Here is a 15,477-nt window from a genome sequence, read left to right on the forward strand (position 1 = left end):
TCCAATCATTTTTTATCTTCAATAAACTTTGAAGATCCTGAAGTCATAATCTTGCGTGGGAAACAGAATAGGCTTCCTTTGATTTCTGAATTGCATAACCAATTTCTTGCCTGCTGCTTGTTTGTAAGTTTATGAACATGTGTGAAGTAAAATTTTTGACAGTGCCGAGGTTTCTTTTCATTGCTATACAATTGCATGGATGAAGAGGAGTCACTATTAACATGTTGACTGTCATCACTTCCCTTAGCTATCACAATCATCTAGATTGTTTGGCCATTCACCAATATCATTGGAATACTTGTTCTTTTGCATTCAGTGGTTGCTGGCTGTAGCTGTAAGCCTTCTACTAGCTGTTCCCACATTTCCAGCTTCAGCCATTATAGCACCATCACCACGAATATCAAAATATTCTATCAACTTCTCCATTGTATATATCACAAGTTGGTCTCTTCTTTCTTTTACTTCCTTCGCTTTAGGTTTGCACTTCCCGAAGCATAATGTCGTCCAATATCTCTGGCTCTACTGCTCATTGCTATCTGCAGCATGTAGCTCCCTCAACAGGTAACCGAAACCAGCCAGCTGACTGAGGGCCTAAGGATTATTTTTTGCTCAGCTAAGGCGCGTTTCCATTTTCATCTTTGTGCAGCGGCTCTGAGATACCACACTCCAAGTAAATTACTGTGTGAATAATCCAGATTAAAGGTGATAATTGGCTAAAATCGCTAACCTTAAACCTTACACAGATACCATGGGAGTGTGGCATCTCAGAGCTACTGCACAAAGTTGAAAATGAAAATGTTTAAGTGTTTATAATTCATAGTACATAAAGTTACAGAGCAAACGATTAACATGGGGCCTGTAGCATATGCTATTTTTGCTACTATGTTAATCTAGCACTAATCAGTGAGAAAAACATGTTGGACAGAACTCTTGATCAAGACTTTGTTGATGAAGGGTACTGGCCCAACACATTGACAATTCATTTTCTCCCACTGATGCCTGTTGGCCTATTGAGTTCCTCCAGCAGATTTTTTGTTGCTCCATATTCCAACATCCAGAGTCTTCTGTGCTTTCTGGTCCTTTTTGGATATTGCTTCTTGATAATCTCCCTTACCCTTTTGGGAAATAAAGATCATGTCGTACATATACAAATTGAGTTGACAATTTAAATGATCATAAAAAGCAACAAAACAAAACTTAAGTGGAATTTCTCTCATTATTCTTGTAATTTTGTCAGAATTTTTTCATGCTTATTATAACACCCCATAAAACTTAAAAGGAAACAAACAAGAATGTTAAAACAACCACAAACCAAATCAATTGATGGGTGTGTGCCAGAAGTTATTTAGAATACTGTATAGGAATCTTTTTGTGTATCTGCTTTGTGTTTTTGAAATATTATTTGTCTGGAAGTAAAAGGTACTGAGTTTTCAAAGTGAAGTGTAAATGTGGCCTTTTTGTGTAAGCAGATGATCAGGTAATGTCTGTAAATTTTAAATTGATAAAACATTATAGGGAATGGGTCATATTCCCGTACTCCGCAGGGTCCTGTCCTTCTCAGTAGGGACTGGCCACACGATTCACTCAGGTCACTATTGAGAAGTCTATCAACAATTGCATCCTGTGCAAAGTGCAAAGGTTCCATCAAATTGCATTGTTTGTTTGTGACATATAATCATTGTGCACAGCAAGTCCAATCATTAGGAGAATTTTCACTTCAAAGTTTGTATTATTAACCAGCTTCAAACTCAGTGGCCGCATTTAGCCACTTCAGTGACACCCGGTGGTGCATTTTTATTGATTCATTTGTAAGTGAAAACAATGAATGGGTCTGTCTGCACTCCGTGGTCACACATGACAAGAGTAAAGATAGGGATCATTTCTGTGGATCCTTATAAAAGCAGTCAATTAGCTCTGCTGGGGACTCCTAAATTCTAAAAGGATCTGAACAGTAAGGAAGCCATCAAATGCTCAAAGGCATTTTGGAATGTTAATTTCAACTCAGTTATATAGTTGTTTTTCTAGTTTTATTGTTGTCACTTGTCACCAAATTTTGCACTTTATACTTCAATTAAGAAGCTTTTTTGACAAAAGGTTATTCTAAATACTGATTACTTCTGAAAATGTTTCTTTCTGTGTATATTGCCATTTGATTAAATAATGTTTGTTGCTCATAATAGAAAGTCATATTGGAAAACACTATTGTTTTCCTTCTTCTTTTCTTTGGCTTGGCTTCGCGGACGAAGATTTATGGAGGGGGTAAAAGTCCACGTCAGCTGCAGGCTCGTTTGTGGCTGACAAGTCCGATGCGGGACAGGCAGACACGGTTGCAGCGGCTGCAGGGGAAAATTGGTTGGTTGGGGTTGGGTGTTGGGTTTTTCCTCCTTTGCCTTCTTGTCATAAAGGGTTGCTTTGAAATACTGTTTCCATTCAGAATTGTGCCAATGGGGAGTTCATTCACAAGGGTTACTAACCTCAAGCTGAAGGAGCTGAATTGGCACACCCAACAGATAACAGGATATCCTCGTTTTGAGTTGTCTCTGAAAAGATTCATTCAGTTCACTTCCAGCAAGCCTCACCACCAATCCTTCGAATACTCAAATTCATTTGCATCATGCTATCCCTTTGACAAGGGAACCAATCCAATCTGTTTTATAGGGAGAGCAGAAAAAAGTAAATAAAAATGTCACTAATCCCTACGGTAACATTGATTCATTTTTTTAAATTCAAAAAAATATATGAATGCGCAACACTGAACATTTGTATGTTGCCATTCACATTATAAAGCATAATTCCGTTTGATTAAAGGAGTTGCAATATAAAATCGTGCAATCTATTATTTCACATGTATCACATAATCAAGATGTCCAGAAGGCTCTTATGGATTGCATGTGACAGACCTTGGAACAACCCTGACCTCAAGTGCTTTCTGTGTAGAATTTGCATGGTTTGAATCTTAAGAAGGAATATTGACTAGAGCTTCCAAGGGATTGAATTAATTTTTAAAAATATCTTAATTATATTCCATACATATATTAATCCAAATACAAAATACATCAATCATATATCACATAATTGTAACATGTCTTTTGCATGGATAATTGCCCATATCCATCCCACCCCTTCCCCTCAAATAATAAACCCAAAAACAAAGAAAAGAAAAGGTAGAACAGTATGAAAAACTAAAACTAGAAAGAAAAGAAAAAGTTAAAAAAAGAAAAAACACACCTGATTATTAAAATTTCCATAATTTCATTAAATGTATACCTTGATATTTTAATCATACATTAATTAATTGACACCAAGTAGCTGATAAGATTCTCAGAGATCTAGGGGATAGCTTTTATAAATTAATATCTACAATTTGTAAGTAAGGACACCAAATTTTCCAGAAGGAATCATATCAGTTTCTTAAATTATATGTAATCTTCTCGAGAGGTATACAACTGCAAAGTTCAGCATGCCATCTATCCAATCACAAATGTGAATCTGATTTCCATGTTACTGCTATACATTTTCTTGCAGCTACTAATGCAATTTTCACAAAATCTTTTTGATTCTCCCGACTTTCCTTTCTTAACAAAACCAACATGATCCATATTTATTAACTTCGGTAAATACTTTGCCAACTGATTTGCTAATATTTTATAATAAGCATTTAATAAAGATATAGATCTATATGAAGATGGGTTTAATGGATCTGTGTTTTTTTTTGGAATCCCAGTTATTATTGCTGTTTTAAAAGATATGAGTAAAGTATGTGTTTCCTCTGCCTGTCTTAGCACTTCCATAAATTGAGGAATCAATAAAAACTCTTTGTAAAATTCAGGCCAGAACCCATCCTCTCCCAGAGATTTATTACTTTGTAAAGAACTCAATGCTTCCCTAGAGTGAAAGGAGCATCCAATTTTCTTCAATTTTCCAAATTCAATTAAGGTAAACTAATTTGAGATAGAAAATTATTTATTTTAATCATCATCTTTTACAGATTCCAACTGATATAATTTTGTATAAAATTGTTAAAAATTTTCATTAATTTCTTGAAGTTTTATGAGTACATTAGAATCATTCTTAATTGCAATAATTGCTCTCGAAACCTGTCCTGTCTTTAACTGCTAAGAACTTTATGTGCTCTTTCACCCAATTCATAGAACCTCTGTTTTTTTCTCATCATTGCTTTCTCTATTCTATATGTTTATAAAGTATTATATTGAAGATTTTTATTAATAAGAGATCTTCATTTATCCTCACTAACTTGCCTCTGTAAATCATTTTCCAACCCTGTTAAGTCCATCTCCAATTGTTCTATTTTCTTCATAAAATTCTTCTTAATTTTTGAGGTATAATTTATTATTTGGCTATATATGTTTACATTCATTGCATCCCATAAGATAAATTTATTTGTAACCCAATTAGAATTAGTTTCAAAAAAATTATTATCTTTCTTTTTAATAGCATAGAGTAAAACCTCCATCTATAAACTGATTCTCCTCTATCCACTATTGTTATTGCTATTAATAGAGGAGAATGATCAGATAACGTTCTTGGTTTATATTTTGTTTGTTGGATTCTACCCTGAAGCTGTGCACAGATACCAAAAATAAATTGATCTGAGAATAAGAATCACATCGACATGAATAAAATTAATGATCTCTTTCTCTCAGATGTAATTTTCTCCAAGTATCTATTAAATTTAAACTTTTCATCAATGTTAATGTTGCTTTAGCTGCTATAATCTACACTATAACCCTGGTAGACCAGTCTAAGACTGGTTCTAAACAAAAAAAGGCCCAACCATTTAATATATTCTCATATGCATTTGTCAAGTGCAGAAATGTTTCCTGTATAAACCTTTTGTCATCTACATTGCGTACATATATATTCAAAAAGTCCAATATTCTGAAAAAAAATTGACAGTGAATTATAACATATCTTCCTGCAGGGGCTGAGACTGCATTTTGTATTTTAATTGGAAGTTTGTTGTCTATCAAGATAGCTACACCTCTAGCTTTTGAATTAAATGAAGAGGCTACAACATGTAAGGGATTGAATTAATTACCATGTATGACTACACAAAAAGGGTTCACAATTCACACCACATTCCATTGTTATAATTGGAATTTTAAGGCCACTCACAGCCTCCAGACACTGGATACATGCAATCTGATTTTTCTTTTTTTAACTTTATTTAAAATTTTATGACATGAATAAAATAAAAATTACATTTAAAGAAATAATAAAAAATAAGATAATAAAAATTAGAATACTACATCATTAAACTACACAAATTAACCTCCCCAATAATTATAACACAACATTAATCATCTAATTTAAAATTAGTCCAACCCTCCCCCCAAAATAAAGAGTGAAGAATTAATTAACAATGTTGTAAATAAAATAGAAAAAAACCCACTTACAAAAAAAGGATAAAACTTAACAAAAAAATTACTAACAACAAAAAAAATCAATACTAAAATAATACCCTTAAACATATATTTAAATAAAACATAATACATGTATTTAACAAATGAAATCCACTTTAAAACTAAGTTCAAATATTAAAATCATATATCAACCACATATCTGTTATACAAAAAAATCATAATTAATAATACATAAATACAGAATTTCCATTAATACCAAGTTTCCTTTATAATTAATTGAGAGAACAAAAACATCCCTTAGAAAAACAATTAGATAAACTTTTTATTCCCTTCCCCTCCCCTTATATAAAAAAAGAAAAAAAAAGAAAAAAATGTTCAAACTCTTATAAAATTCTCCATATTCTTCATTTATAACATCTTCAAAATTCTTTATAGAAATTAACTTAATTTTATTAAACTCTTCTCCCTCAATGTATTTGTACTTAATTTTCTTCTTTTTCTTCTTATCTCCTTTCCCCTCATCTTCCTCTTCATCTAATTCAACATCCTCAATTTTTGACTTATTATCTTCTGTGACATCATCCTCTTAAAAAAGAAAGAAAAAAGAGAACCCCCCCCAAAAAAAGAGAAAAAAACCCTCCTAATTCCCTCTCAATTACAATCAGAAAACAAAAAGAGTTTTAAAAAAATTTATTTATTTAAAAAAATAATAAAAAAAACCTTCACTTCTTAACCCAAAAATTAAAAAGAAAAAAAACAGGTCGGAGGTCACAACTACCTCCTCCTGTTTAAACCACCCAAAGCGGTAACTCCCCCAAAATATTGGGTGTGAGATAACTCACAGGTAGCTGATGACTTCTGGAAAATAGTGCCCACCCAGTTCCCTCTCCCAACTCCCATTTCATTAAACTATCATCATTATTTAAACTATTTAAACTCTTCTCAAAAAAAAAATAAAAGATTTATTTTTTTAAATCAACGTTACCACTTCGGTCACCATTGCTTCCATTTCTTTTAAAAATCTGGATCCCACCTTACATCTCTACTCTCTTTGAGATCTTGAAGGACTACATCGTTCCTGAAACTGCATGATTGGTAGAGACTGAGCAAAGTCCATAACCTCTTTAGGATTGTCAAAGAATTTTTGCTAATTTCCATCCTAAAAAATCTTCAGTACCGCAGAATACCTGAATGTTACCTTATGTCTTTTTTTCCACAACTGTTCTTTCACAGAATTAAATTCGCGTCGTTGAAACATAATTTATTGACTCAAATCTTGATAGAAGAAAACAGGATTATTCTGAACCATCAAAGGAGATCTATTTTGCTGGGCATTTCTAATAGCCGTACGTAAAATTGCCTCTCTGTCACAATAATTTAAACAACGGATCAAAACAGATCTTGGATTCTGTCCTGAAAAAGATTTTCTTCTTAAAACTTTATAAGCACGTTCCAGTATTAAACCTTCAGGGAATTTATCCTGTCCTAACACTCGTGGAATCCATTCAGTAAAAAATTTTCTTGGATCTGGTCCTTCTATGCCTTCTGGCAAACCAACAATTTTCACGTTGTTCCGTCTAGATTGATTCTCCAAATAATCAACCTTTTTTGCTAAATTTTTATTTTGGATCTGCAATGTTTCAATTATTCTATTTTCATCTTGCAGTTGATCCTGTGTATCGACTAAACCTTGATCACACATTTCAAATCTTTCAATGGTTTCAAGCTTAAAAGCTCCATTAATGACTTCCGCCATCGCATTAATCTTGGAAATAAACAGGTTCACAAAATTAGCTAAGTGACTCGATACAGAATATATCTTATCTTCAAGATCCTTAACAGACATTTCAACAGAAGTAGATTCAGGCATAATGGGGTCTTGCTGTTCCTTAGAGACCATGGGATCTTCTGTCCCTTCCCTTAATTTAGTATCTTTTCTAGCAGTTTGACTTGGTATAAAAATCCCTCTCAAAGTTCCCCCAGCAATGCCAGGAGACTGAAGATCAGAGTTATCTTTAAGCCAAATCTCTTTAATCATCTTCACTGAATTGATGTCTGGAAAAACCGTTGTAACTGAAGATGCATTTTGCAGCGCCACCACTGTAGCAGTCGAATGACAGCTCTTTAACTCTCCAGCTGGTGGCGCCCCAGCTGATTCAACTGTCAAAGTCTGAGTAACAGCACTCACAGTGGCCGTAGTGTGAAATACTGGCACCCGTCCAGCTCTTTGGTCTGAAAGCTGTTGAATGCGACCTTCAAAGAGCCTCACCGGCTTAAAACGGAGTTTCAATGCCGAACTCTGTACGTCTTCCTCTGGATCCATTCTACGCTGAGTCCTGGCTTCTTGTAAACAAGTAGGCTCAGACAATTTCGGAAAATGTAGTTTTTTAACAGTCTGTTGATGTTTTCTTTTACCCTTTTTTTGCATATAAACCATTAGGCACTAATTCAACACCTCTTATTATTTATAAACTTTTAAAAGAACTTTATCAGGCACTTAAAGACAAAACAATAAATCAGAGTCAGGAGAGGTCTGGAAGGCACGTCTGTTCCCTACGCCATCTTGCCACACCCCCCCATCTGATTTTTCTAATCAAAAAGTTCCACCAGAAATATCACTCCTTCCCTAAGTTGCCCAAGAAACATCAACATTAAAAGTGTGATATTACAGATTCTTGTGATTACTGTCCGATTCCAAATTTTGGTTTCAATACCTTTAAAAGTGGAGAATATTGCATAGACTCTACTATAACAAAATAAAAATAGAAAATTATGGAAACACTCAACAGGTCAGGCAACATCTGGAAAAAGACTAGTTTTTGTTTCCCTCTCCTCAGATACTGTCTGATTATTTGAGTATGTTCTGTTTTATTTCAGATTTCTAGCATCTGTTTTATTTCCGATTTCCAACATCTCTTTTTCCTTGATTTTTAGATCTTATTTCATGTATTTATCACTGCTGATCTGAAGACAAGGTGCTCCACTTGCACCCGCACGTCCTCCCTCACCACCATTGAGGGCCCCAAACAGTCCTTTCAAGTGAAGCAACACTTCAATGGAGAATCTGCAGGGGTCATCTACTACATCTCGTGCTCCTTTTGTGGTCTCCTCTACAGCAGAGAGACTAGGAGATCACTTTGTTGAGAATCTCTGCTCTGTCCACCGCAATAACCGAGATCTCCAAGTGGCCGCCCATTTCAATTCCCCACCCCATTCTCTTATTGACGTCTGTCTATGGTTGCATGCACTGAAAGATTGAGACCACCTGCAAATTGGAGGAACACCTTGTATTCTGTCGGGGCAGCCTCCAACCAGATTCCATTAACATTGATTTCTCCAGTTTCAGTTAGCCCAATTTTTTCCAAGTTTCCTTTCTTGTAGCTCTCTTCCCTTTTCCCACGATCTCCTTTACCTCAGTTCTGCATTCACTCCTCTAATCAATTCTCATCCTATCAGTCTCCAGGCCTCTTCTCCATATCCAATTAAAACCTTTTGTCTGTTGGTCTCTACTCACATTTCTTTTATTCTGGTGCTTGCTTGCTTTTCACTCATAACGGAGGCCTGAAACCCAAAACGTCAATAATATCTTTACCTCCTATGGACTCTGCAAGACTACTGAGTTCCTCCAGAATTTGTGTGTTTTTTGCTACAATCACAGCGTCAACAGACCTTTGTGTTTCACTGAGGACAAATGTCTCTGTGTTCAAAGCTGCACAGGGATGAAAACTCATTTTTAATTTTTCCATATTCTCTGTTCTCAGGTTAAAATTTGGTTCTGGGATTATGGAACTTCTACCACACCTTATAATTATGTCACCTAATATAGAAACAAAGAAGACTGTGATGGGTGCATTGGGCTGCATCCAAAATAATAACCTTGAAACCACAAAAGGGTGTGGGCTTTGCTACTTCCTTTGTTTAGTTTCTTCGCTATAGCATGAGCAGGATATTCGCCGACAATAAAGCTGGGCAATTGGATTCCTTGCCAGTACATGCAAATATTAACAGGTAATGTATGTGTATCATGTTACTTTGCTCCATCTAATTCCTTTCCTGTTACGTTTGGAAGGAAATATTTTGCTTTATTAAGCATGGTAATTAAATTTGCTAAATGTTGTCACAGTTGGTGAATATAATTGATGTCTTCCTCAAAGTTTCACAGAAACTTTCCAAAATCTTACACCATGAAGGAAGGAGATTTTAATGACCTTTCCCTTCATGTTAACTGCATTATTTCAGCAGCTACTCTCATTAAACCTGCTTCGAAGTACAAAAACCCAAATTAAAAAAGTTGATCTGAAGATAAACTCATGTACATTGTCTTACCAGGAAAAGTCTTTTTTTTTTCCAAAATTGGCCACGTCTTGATACAGTCTGCCAGAAAAAAAATCTGTGGTTTTAATTTTTATCAATTTACTTCTATGGTGAATATTTCTCTTGCTTTAACTGACTTTCGATAATTGATGTCTATCCAGAATCTATGCTGAAAAACAGTGGTGAAATGATTGTGACTATAATGAAGGTCTATGTGGCATCAATTAAGTCAGGAGACGGCAGCAGCAATAACCTCAACTACTGGAGAGGTGGACGCACCTCGAAGGGCTGAACCAAGTGACCTACATTTGCTGATCAGGCCAACTAGGACCTAGCCAAGGGAACACTTTTGCCAGTGCAGCTTCTATTAGACCTGCTGGGGTGATTGTGGGTACTGACAGAAATTGCAAATCTTCCTCTATCTATACTAACTGATTTCTCTCTATAATGCTGCACTCTCTCAGGTGTTTTGCTCACTGTATTATATATGAAGTGTTTCACTGCATTATTCACAAAACCAATTTTCTCACTGCACCTCAATACTTGGAATCATGCTCCCATCTTCAAAATAAGAAAACCATCCATTTTGTGGTGTTGCATTATAATCATACTAAACTTAATAGACTCAAACAATCTGAGATCTTATGACCCAGATTATCCAAAGGCAAGGTATCAGTTTTAGATCTTAAAAAATAAATTAATTTAAAAGAGAATTCCTCCCAGAAATCAATGTATTGAATCTATTGTGGATTCCCTCCAAAAATAACTGCAGTTAAACTCCTGGTATCCAGAATTTGAGCAACCAATAGCCTCAAGCAATTGGAAAAAAAGGAGGAAAATATATATTTTTAAAAATAAGAATAAAATAATAGGTAAAATTTAATGTTTAAAATTAAAAGTATTTATGATATTATGTCTTGTTTAAGTTTAGAAAAAAATTATATATGGCAATTTTTTTAAGACACTGGGCCCTTTTACGGACTATTACCACAATCTAATATTTTAGGGGTGTTATAAGTTTCGATGCTGTGCTGTCTGTTTCAAGGTTGTCACCAAATGATGACCACATGATAGTTTTTTTTCAACCTTGTATAACGGTAGGGGTTATAAATTAATGGCATTTTTTCTCTTTTATTGTAATTTGAATCGAAATATATAATCATATGGTTCAATTTTTGTATATGGAAAACTTCATTAAAAGTATTTTAAAAAGAAAAATTTAAAAATAAACGTTCTCTGAAGTAACACATAAACCTTTGATGAAGATGGGACAAATATTCAGCCAGCGGAGTGCCTTGGCTGTTCTTTGTTCATAGCAGCTGTTTGAATAAAGTTGAATAAAATGGTGTCACTCAGGATGAAGAGCTGGTGGATGCCACTTGCTGTTGGGAAGACTCTCTTAAAGTGCCTCCTTATCCCTGCTTAGTAAGAGTCATCTTGGCTAGAGGGTTTATCTGTAAACTTTGGGGAGGGTTAATAATATATAATGTTATTGTTCGTCTTTCATGTGGCTCCATGAAAGGGGAGGAGCCTGCAGATGCAGAGATGGTTAAATGTTTTCAAAGGATGTGACTGAAAATAAAATGCTTTAAGGTTTATATATTAATGCAAGTAACATTTGTTCAGTATAGTATGTTTCTCTTTTAAACAGTTTATTTTTAATGCAGGGGTATTAGATGGGCATTGTAAGAGTTCGGCTCCAAATCATGGGTCCTCTACCGGCATCACCTACGGCTCCTAGAACACTTCCACCAGCGTTGTCTCCGCTCCATCCTCAACATTCATTGAAGCGACTTCATCCCTAACATCAAAGTACTCGAGATGGCAGAGGCCGACAGCATCGAATCCACACTGCTGAAGATCAAACTGCGCTGAGTAGGTCACGTCTCCAGAATGGAGGACCATCGCCTTCCCAAGATCGTGTTATATGGTGAGCTCTCCACTGGCCACTGAGACAGAGGTGCACCAAAGAAGAGATACAAGGACTGCCTAAAGAAATCTCTTGGTGCCTGCCCCATTGACCACCGCCAGTGGGCTGATCTCACCTCCATCCGTGCATCTTGGTGCCTCAAAGTTCGGCGGGCAGCAACCTCCTTTGAAGAAGACCGCAGAGCCCACCTCACTGACAAAAGACAAAGGAGGAAAAACCCAACACCCAACCCCAACCCACCAATTTTCCCCTGCAACCGCTGCAACCGTGTCTGCCTGTCCCGCATCGGACTTGTCAGCCACAAACGAGCCTGCAGCTGACGTGGACATTTACCCCTCCATAAATCTTTGTCCGCGAAGCCAAGCCAAAGAAAGAAAAGAAAAAGAAAGAATCAATATCCAATCTAAATGCAAATCATTGAATTCTGTCTTTGCATCCAGGAGATTATTATCAATTATAAATCATCTCAAAGCCCAGAAATGATCAGAGTTTCCACAATAACAGTCTGGCAACCTGTAAAAGGTCAGGTTCTTCCTAATCTAACATTTCACCAATTCACTAACTCCCCAACATATTTACCAAAAGCCTAATCTCTCAACTCTTATTTTGTGTAACAACCTTTCGTGGGATACCATCTAAAATGCTCTTTTAAGAATCAAATACACTACGTTCATCATTTCAACTTTCTGAGACTACAATTTATTAAACAAAATGTATTTAATTTTATCCATGTATAAAATATATACGTGTTCTCCTAGATTAGGAGAATAGGCAGAGAAGTGGCAAATGAAATATATCAGAAAGTGTACGGTCATGCACTTCAGTACAAAAATATTGGGCAGAGTTTTTTTTAAATGGGGAGAAAATGAAAATACCTAGATGCAAAGAGGCCTGGGAGTCCTCGTGCATGATAGCCTGAAGGCATGTTGAGATAGTGGTGAAGGCGGCAAATGCAATGCTAGCATTCATTTCTAGAGAAATAGAATAAAAGCAAGGATATGATATTGAGACTTGATAATGGACTGGTGAGACCTCACTTAGAGTATGGAGCAATTTTGGGCTCCAAATTTAAGAAAAGATATGCTGAAATTGGAGAGGATTCAAAGGAGGTTCACTAGGATGATTCCAGGAATGAAATGGTTATCATATGTGGTAAGTTTGACAGCTTTTGGCCTATATTCATTGGAATTTAGGAGAATGAGGGATGATCTCATTGAAAATTTTGAATATTGAAAGGCATGGACAGAGTAGATGTCGAAAGGTTGTTTCCCATGGCAGAAGAGTCTGGGACAAGAGGGACAACTTCTAGATTGAAGGGCATCCACTTAGAACAGAAATGCATAGGAATCTCTTCAGCCAGAGGGCAATAAAACCTGTGGAATTTGTTGCCACAGGCATTTCTAGAGGCCTGGTCATTGGGTGCATTTAAGACTGGAAATGATGGGTTCTCAATTAGCCAGGGCATCAAAGGTTGTAGGGAGAAAGCTGGGCAGTGGGGCTAAGTGAGAAAATAGATGAGCTCATGATTGAATGGAGGGGTTGATCCTTTGGGCTGAATAGCCTATTCTGCTCCTTTTTCTTATGGTCTTATCAAGAAATTAACCAGGAAATAAAACACTGATCAAAGCCACATGAATACATTCATTGTAGGGTGAGATAGATTTTCATACTTAATAAAATGCTTTGAACAGCAGTGCTGGCATTATTTTTTTGTTAAAACCTCCTGCCCTAAATCAAAGATGCTGACATATGGATTGAACGCAATCATGAAATTAATGTTGAATCTTCAGTTGGTAATATTTGATGCATGCCAGTCAAGGACTTCTTTAATTTTAATTAGGAGAATTGGTATGATTGAGAAGTTCCTGATTACAGTGTTTAATGTGCCAGATTAGCTATTATGTCTGGCTTACCAACACCCAAAGAGCTCTGTGGTGAAACATATCAAATATACACAGTTAACACAAAATACAAACAGTGTGGGTGGCCTGCAGGCAACAGTTTAAAGCTGAACTGTACCTCAGGGTGTGTGTGTGTGTGTGTGTGTGTGTGTGTGTGTGTGTGTGTGTGTGTGTGTGTGTGTGTGTGTGTGTGTGTGTGTGTGTGTGTGTGTGTGTGTTCTCCCCCCCCCCCCCACCCCAGTAACTCCTTCCAACAGATCATGCAGACAAAGCATCCTACCTCCAATGGAGTTCTAGGTACAAAATGTTCCAAGAGGCAGGAAAAGTCAGAAGATATGAGATTAGTTCACTCAAGTTCTTAATAAATGGCCATGACTTCTAACAGTTGTCATCATAAGACAGGGATATATTTAGTATCAAAATCTGATCTTGATCTATCAGCCTAGAAACATATTTAATCATGTTCCAGAAAACCAAGAGATCTTCAAGATTTTATTCTCAGTGTTTGATCTTCCTTTAGCTTGCCTTAACATCTCCACAGTGAAGGTATAGCTTCCTAATTTACCTCCTCTCAAGGGCCCTATATTTTCAATCAATACAAATGATGGCAACTTCTTCACATAAGAAAGTGAAGAAGATTTAGAACATAGAAGATTGGAACACAGTGTTGTTGACAATGTTTCTTCCTGAAGGGATGACTGAGATTGTGAAAGGATTTATTGTCTTTATGGGGTATTGTGCCTTACCAATGAAGACCAAGTTAACTCCAAACAGTAAAACAATTGAATAAGCAGCCAATCTATAGCATTCAGTTTAATACTGAGCAATGACAATTGCAATGCATCCTCTAGGCTCTCATATTTACTCAGGGGTCTGGCTTCTAAAAGACAATTGCCCAGATTTCGTGGTGAGAAACCAACTGTCCATGTCCATACATGCTCTCTGTACAAAATGTAAACTTACTTTCTTGATATTTATCAAAGGAAACTTACTGGAAGAAGCAGACTCCAAACTCTTGCACTGTCCATGCATAGCTCCAACAAGTGGGGAGGAACCGAACAATGTTTGCCATAAACTACTGAACAAAACTCTGAAGGACATCTGAACAATGCCCCTGACTTGGCCAATTGTGTAATATATCAGAAACTATCATTTTTTAAAAAATTCAGAAATGTTCAACAATAGATCAAAAGAGCAGAACATAAATTATGTATAATTTTACTTGAAGGATATTCTAAAGCAATTAAAGTATTAAATATGCAACAACATGAAGAAACTTCAACTAAAATATACATTCAACTTTTATCATGTAGCAGGAGGAATTCGTTTTCAGAATGTTTAATAACTCAAAATTCTAAACACTAATTTCTTCAAAATCATTCCTCTGCGTTGAATTGAATAGAGTCTCCTAACTGAGGTGAGCAGATTCCCCACTTTAAGTGTTGCACTCCTCCACTGTATTCCATGCAAAGTCCAATAATTGGTGAAGACCAAATTGGTGAAGACCTGGCAAGAATGTCAGAACTTTCATGCCCATGCATGTGAGAGTGGAAATCCCAAACTACCATTTATGTGCGGAATTGTCTGCAGTTCCACCATCATGAACATAACATTGCCAAAGCTAAGCAAAATTAGTGATGCATTTGAGATGAAAGAAGTAGACAAGGCCTACAAATAAAACATAAAATACCTCTAGGCGTAACTACATTTGTATATGCCTGGATGGTTCTTCTCATTCTGCTCCCTGTAAATGAGAGTTATTCAAAACATTACTGCCTGTGCTCACCGTGTGTACCATTTATAAGTCTATAAGACCATAAGTTGTAGGAACAAAATTATGTCATGGGGGCCATCAAGCCTACTTTGCCATTTGAAACATGACTGATGTATTTTCCCTCTCAATCCCATTGCCCTGACTTTTCCCCACAACTTTAAATAATCTTACTAA

At 36.1% G+C, this 15,477-nt stretch overlaps 1 long non-coding RNA gene across 13 annotated transcripts in view; it reads right to left on the bottom strand.

The window, feature by feature from the left end:
- The window catches only part of LOC138743442 (uncharacterized), a 284,588-nt gene that overhangs the window by 103,269 nt on the left and 165,842 nt on the right, over positions 1-15,477 (bottom strand). For 9 of the 13 annotated variants that reach the window (XR_011344885.1, XR_011344886.1, XR_011344892.1 and 6 more), the window contains one exon: positions 2,475-2,647. The exons of 1 other annotated variant lie outside the window; for it this stretch is intronic. This is a non-coding gene — a long non-coding RNA (uncharacterized lncRNA). Of the gene's footprint in view, positions 1-2,474; positions 2,648-8,898; positions 8,946-9,710; positions 9,759-15,219; positions 15,274-15,477 lie in introns of all 13 variants that reach the window. 3 more of the 13 variants (XR_011344889.1, XR_011344888.1, XR_011344887.1) reach the window with 3 other exon arrangements.

This window comes from Narcine bancroftii, chromosome 9, assembly GCF_036971445.1.
Source record: "Narcine bancroftii isolate sNarBan1 chromosome 9, sNarBan1.hap1, whole genome shotgun sequence".
Classification (NCBI taxonomy): Eukaryota; Metazoa; Chordata; class Chondrichthyes; order Torpediniformes; family Narcinidae; genus Narcine; species Narcine bancroftii.